The 5,923-nt window shown below is 40.3% G+C and overlaps 1 non-coding gene across 1 annotated transcript; it reads right to left on the bottom strand.

Moving 5' to 3' along the window:
* Positions 1 to 5,230: 5,230 nt before the first annotated feature.
* Positions 5,231 to 5,305, bottom strand: Trnat-ugu (transfer RNA threonine (anticodon UGU)). Its single transcript has one exon. It is a non-coding gene; the product is annotated as a tRNA-Thr (tRNA).
* Between the last annotated feature and the right edge of the window lie 618 nt (positions 5,306 to 5,923).

The raw sequence follows: 5,923 nt of genomic DNA, 5'->3' as shown, positions 1-5,923 counted from the left end.
CAAGAGTTAAGGAAGTCCGATCCAAATGGAGGTTTGATTTCTCCCGAGTATTAACCGAGTGAAAGCTGCTTATTGTTGGAAATAAACTAATAATGGTAACAAGAAACGACAATAAGGAATACACATATTGAGAGGCCAAGGTAAAAATACCCAGACTCCCTGAACAGAGGTCGACAAGAGGTTCGTGAACTCACACCACTTTTTGCCCGAACCTCCAGTTTCTGAGCCAAAAATATCCTTCTAGAATGGGAAGAGTTACCCAAAAACATAATACCATACGACATAAGTGAATGGAAATAAGCAAAGTAGACTAATTTACTTGTCGAAGTATCACTCACTTTCGGTACCGTTCGAATAGTGAAAATGGCAGTATTAAGTCTTTGAACAAGATCCTGAATGTGGGCTTTCCACGACATCTTACTATTTATTTGAACACCTAGGAATGTGAACCGTTCAGTTTCACCAATCATATGCCCATGCTGTGAGATTAAAGCGTCAGGTTTTGTTGAATTGTGTGTTAGAAAATGTAAAAACTGAAGCTTACTGTGATTTAACGTTAGTTTATTTTCTACAAGCCATGGACTGAGGTCATGTACTGCACTACTTGAAACGGAGTCAATGTTGCACCCAACATCCTTTACTACCAAGCTAGTGTCATCAGCAAACAGAAATATTTTATAGTTACCCGTAATACTTGAGGGCATATCATTTATATAAATAAGGAACTGGAGCGGCCCCAACACTGATCCCTGAGGAACCCCCCTCCCCCTTGACAGTACACCACTCAGATCCCTCATCACACTGTACTACTTTCCCCCATTCCCATAGATCGTTCCCTAATGATCTTCCTGAAACACTCTACAACTTCTGATTCTGTCAGTTCTTTCAGGTCCCATCTCCTTAAATTCCCACCTTTTTCCAGTTTCTTCAGTTTAATCTACAGTTCATAATCAATATATTGTGATCAGAGTCCACATTTGCCCCTGGAAATGTCTTACAATTTAAAATCTGGTTCCTAAATCTCTGTCTTACCATTATATAATATATATGATATATTGCAGTATCTCCAGGTCTCTTCCACGTATACAATCTTCCTTCATGATTTTTGAACCAAGTGTTAGCTATGATTAAGTTATGCTCTGGGCAAAAACCTACCAGGCGGCTTCCTCTTTCATTTTTTACCCCCATTCCATATTCACCTACTACGTTTCCTTTTCTTCCATTTCCTACTGTCGAATTCCAGTCACCCATTAATATTAAATTTTCATCTCCCATCACTATCCGAATGATTTCTTTTATCTCATCACACATTTCATCAATTTCTTCATCATCTGCGGACTACTTTTACGACTTTGGTAGGCGTGGGATTCGTGGCTATCTTGGCCACAACAATGCGTTCACTATGCTGTTTGTAGTAGCTTACCCGCATTCCTATTTTTATTAATTATTAGACCTACTTATGCATTAGCTTCATATTAGCCTTCCTAATACTAAAATCTATATCCGATGTTAACAATGACGCCGGTGGATGGACTATCACGAAATTACTGACCGTCGAGAAAGTCACAAATATAGCCGACAAGCTAATGGGCCCTTCACAGGAAAAGGTTTTTTGCCAGAAAACGGGGAAAACTGAAACCCAGCAAATGAGTAAAAAAATGTATATTCACTGACAAAAAAAATAGTGTACGCACACAACTTACACAACAATAGTCTGGGATTACTCTATTACGTAATATAGTTTTTGTGATTGTATCTTGCAGCTTTAGTTATTTTTAATTAAAAGAGGCTTTAAAAGGACAGAAAGAACGTGTTGGACTACGCTAGAGATCGTTCTGTTAGCACAGTCTTTACTTTGTAATCACTTTCGTTGACTTCGGCAACTCTCAACAGAAATCTCCAACCTAACCGAGACAATGTGCTACGATACAGCCGAGATCATGACAAGAGAATGGGCTACATCACACTCGAAGTAAATGTATATAGGTAAGGATCCCCATGACCTGTATACGTCTGTTATAAAAAATCTCCAAGCCACTCTCCTCAAATAGACCGCAATCTTCTCTTGACCTTCAACTGTTACTATTTCAGAATTAAAAACCAGATTCAAAGAAAATTTGGCTACCAGTCACAAAACTAGAAAAATAAAAATAATAAAAGTGAGAACGTGAAACATGTTAGCAATAACCATAAACAGGAGATTTTACAGAAAATATAATTGAGAAAGGAAATCATTAATATTATCGACCGTTTAGGAACTCTAGGCTACGAAATGGATGAAACCACATATCGAATAAGTGGTGGAAGAGTTAGTGTGTTTTAAGATTAAATCCAAGCAAGAATTAGAGAAAAATATATCGAAGCAAGGCCTCTATTACGAAAAATTGCTAAATCTCGAGACAAATTGTGTCCTTCTGTATTAGATGAAATTTTTTGGCCCCTAGTACGGATGAAACAGTATCTGCAGTATCAACAGGAACTTCGGACATGTGTTTCATATTTCATCCAAGCCTGCAGTCTATAATTATTTAAACAAAATACTAAAACAAAATACCACTACAGGGGAATTACTTACGAAGTAGTTCTTGGTAAAGAAACACAGGACACAATTACGTATGTAGGCTTAATACGAACTACAACTGTGTTTATAAATCGCTATAGTTGCCTTGGACTAACGACGAGCGAATATCAATATAACCTGTACGCTTTTCAAAGCTGTTATCCATGAAAAAGCCAAACGACGTATCGTGAACAAAATACAATTTAACACCGAAACAATGACATTAGCTGACAATGGGCACAGACTTTAGTCAATGGGCACTGTTGAAAATTTGTGCCAGACCAGGATTAGCACCCGAGTCCCCTGGTTACGAGGGAGAGGCAATGATCACTGTGTCCGAATTACACAGTGGTCAACAGAATAGCACGAACTGCCCGAGCATGCCGTTCTTTAGATCCAAATTCTCAATTTCTCCATAGACTGCTAATGCACTGCTCCTTGAACATAATCCTCCTCCCCTTAATTATACAGTACATGACCAAAAAAACAGACACCGAATATATGCAAACTTGGCCTTACGAACATTGCAGACGTCGTCTATGTAACACACGTCAAACTTCAAAGAATTTACCAATTCGTTTCATTGTTTACTATAGACCACAAATCAAGTAACGTAAAAAAAGTACTGCGTCTATTGAGATCATGATTCAGAGTTAAAAAAAACTAATAAGTCGCCTACATATTACAGTTGCTGCCGAAATAGGAAAACCATTATTTTCCCACAAAAGGAAATATAGTTAAAATTACGCTTCTATTTCGGTTAGTTTACGCGGTTACTAAAATTTGCAGTGAAAGTTACATAGTGGACTCTATCCTCCCCCCACCAGAAACGTAGTTATCGTGGCTGTTGTGAGACTTTTGTACACAGTTAGAGAAAGTGTGTTAAATGTGGCGCGGACGGAAACACTAGGCTACGCTACAGGGCAATCTGCTCGCACAACGTTTAGTCGGCATTCATAATCGTTGGCGTGAACAACTCTCAATCAATTTACCACCTTCCAACCTAACTTAGATCTCGGGCTACACTACCAATCGGCCTGTCATCACAACCAAAAATTCATTGAGGGGGGTGGGGGGATTTCCTGTATCTCTAGGAAAAACTGTCAGTTTTGTCAGACTCAACAGCAAGATTTACCAATGGTAAACACTTTTGAGACGGCTCGTAATTTTAGAATAGTCCTCTTCGTCTTACTTGGCATAAATTGTTCGCTGGCGTCCCAGCAGCTAGCTCCCTCAGTGTCTGCTTCTGCCATCGCACCACGCTAGTCTACTGTTGTCCTAGCAGACCGAACGCACCGCACATCCGATACCTTCGGAACCACTCACTGGCCAGTTAGCAACTGAGCGGAACACTGTTTACATCGTGAAAGGAAAACTATGCAAAGATGTACACTTAAATGGCACGACTGAGTAGCACACACACAGTAATATCTGAGGAATGTCCTTCGACACGCGCAGAACGAAAGTCTTCTCGCGAACGTACAGCGTCTCTGAAAAAAAATCTCGTGACTATATTCCGGCGTTACGGCCAGGTTCTCATACAAATGAGCAAGAAAGGGTACATTTGAAATTCCTTTTGAGACAATGAAAATACATTCGAAGGATCTGTTTGAGAATTACGAGTGATAATACTATGAGCTTAATTTTAGATTTTCAATAAAAAATGGCGCCCGTAATTATGATGTGATCAAGGGCCTGCGAGACTGGAGTACGCAGAGTGCGTGCAGTGTGGCACCTCAGATGTTACCTGAATTTAAAAATGGGTAACATCAGTTGATACTACATTATTCCTCTGAAATTGAAAATGGATAACATCAGTCGATAAAACATAAAATTTATGGGAGCGCATACCTAACCGCAATGAAACAACCTTAAATTTAACGATACAGTGCTAATTCGAACTTTGAGTTCGATTTTGGGGGGTTTGTTTCACTCCTTATGCCTACACAAAAATTAGTTAATATTAACAAATGTCATATTATAGCTATAAGTTCCTATGAAAAGTGTTTACTTTTATGGGTCAGAGGTAGAAGTTAAGAGATCGAACCACTTTTAATTTATACTGCATGCCGTTCTGAGAAAATCGTTACTCGAAAAAAAAGTGTTCAAAGTTTAGGGAAAACATTTAGTTATATTATTACTTCGATTTGCATGAACTGAGTGTTACATATATATTTAATGTCGCTGAAAACGAATCTGAAGTCAGATTTTCAATATTCAAAACAGCTAATCCAATACGGAGGGCAAACGATTATGTTTTGACCAATTTTTACCAAAAATGTATTTTCGTTATTTACGTTTAGTCTGCAAGTCAAGGAGTATTTATCAACCCTTCCTCTACCTCTGATTGTTCCTAGACAGCAACTTCCTGTTCTTCTTGGCAGGAAAAGCCGATCTGTCAAAGCTGGATATGCAGCACTCGGCAGCCTGCACTTGATATTCGTCCGTATTTTCGGTGAGTATGTTTGCATGCATTCTGCAGTATGAATCATTTTGAGCACGTGCGACACGGGACGAGTTATCATCTACATCTATATGGATACCCTGCAAAACACATTTAAGTGCCTGGCAAAGGGTTCATCGAATCACCTTCACAACTGATAATTAATTGAAACCCTCAGCTGCCGACAGGTGTTGTTGATATACTTCGATGGGGACAGCTGAAAAGTGTGCCCCTACTGGGACTCGAACCCAGAATCTCCTGCTTACAAGGCAGACGCTCAATCCATCTGAGCCATCGAGGGCACACATGAACAGCATGACTGCATGAATTTATCCCTCGCACGCTTCCCGTGAGACTCACATCCCAAACCGTCCACAATCCGCATACGTAATGTACTTAATAGGTATTTGTCCATCCATACATTACTGGCTCACACTAAGGTGACGATTCCCGTAAGAGTTCCGGCAACCTGTGCGCATTCGCACAGACGAAGGTCAATGGCTGGGTAACGTTTAACCATAGATATGAAGATAGTAACTGCTCTCGAAAGAACAGGCGCCACTGACGACCGTGCAACTCTTCTAGAATACATGATAGACCGGCCGATGTGGCCGAGCGGTTGTAGGCGCTTCAGTCGGGAGCCACGCGACCGCTACGGTCGCAGGTTCAAATCCTGCCTCGAGCATGGATGTGTGTGATGTCCTTAGGTTAGTTAGGTTTAAGTCGTTCTAAGTTCTAGGAAACTGATAACCTCAGATGTTAAGTCCCAAAGTGCTCAGAACCATTTGAACCATCAGTCCCTATGTTTACACACTACTTACAGTAACTTATGCTAAGGACAACACACACACAACCATGCCCGAGGGAGGACTCGAACCTCCAACAGGGGGAGCCGCGCGAACCGTGACAAGGCGTTGGAC

The sequence above is a fragment of the Schistocerca gregaria genome, unplaced genomic scaffold, assembly GCF_023897955.1.
Source record: "Schistocerca gregaria isolate iqSchGreg1 unplaced genomic scaffold, iqSchGreg1.2 ptg000317l, whole genome shotgun sequence".
NCBI lineage: Eukaryota > Metazoa > Arthropoda > Insecta > Orthoptera > Acrididae > Schistocerca > Schistocerca gregaria.
This window is presented reverse-complemented; position numbering and strand designations above follow the sequence as displayed.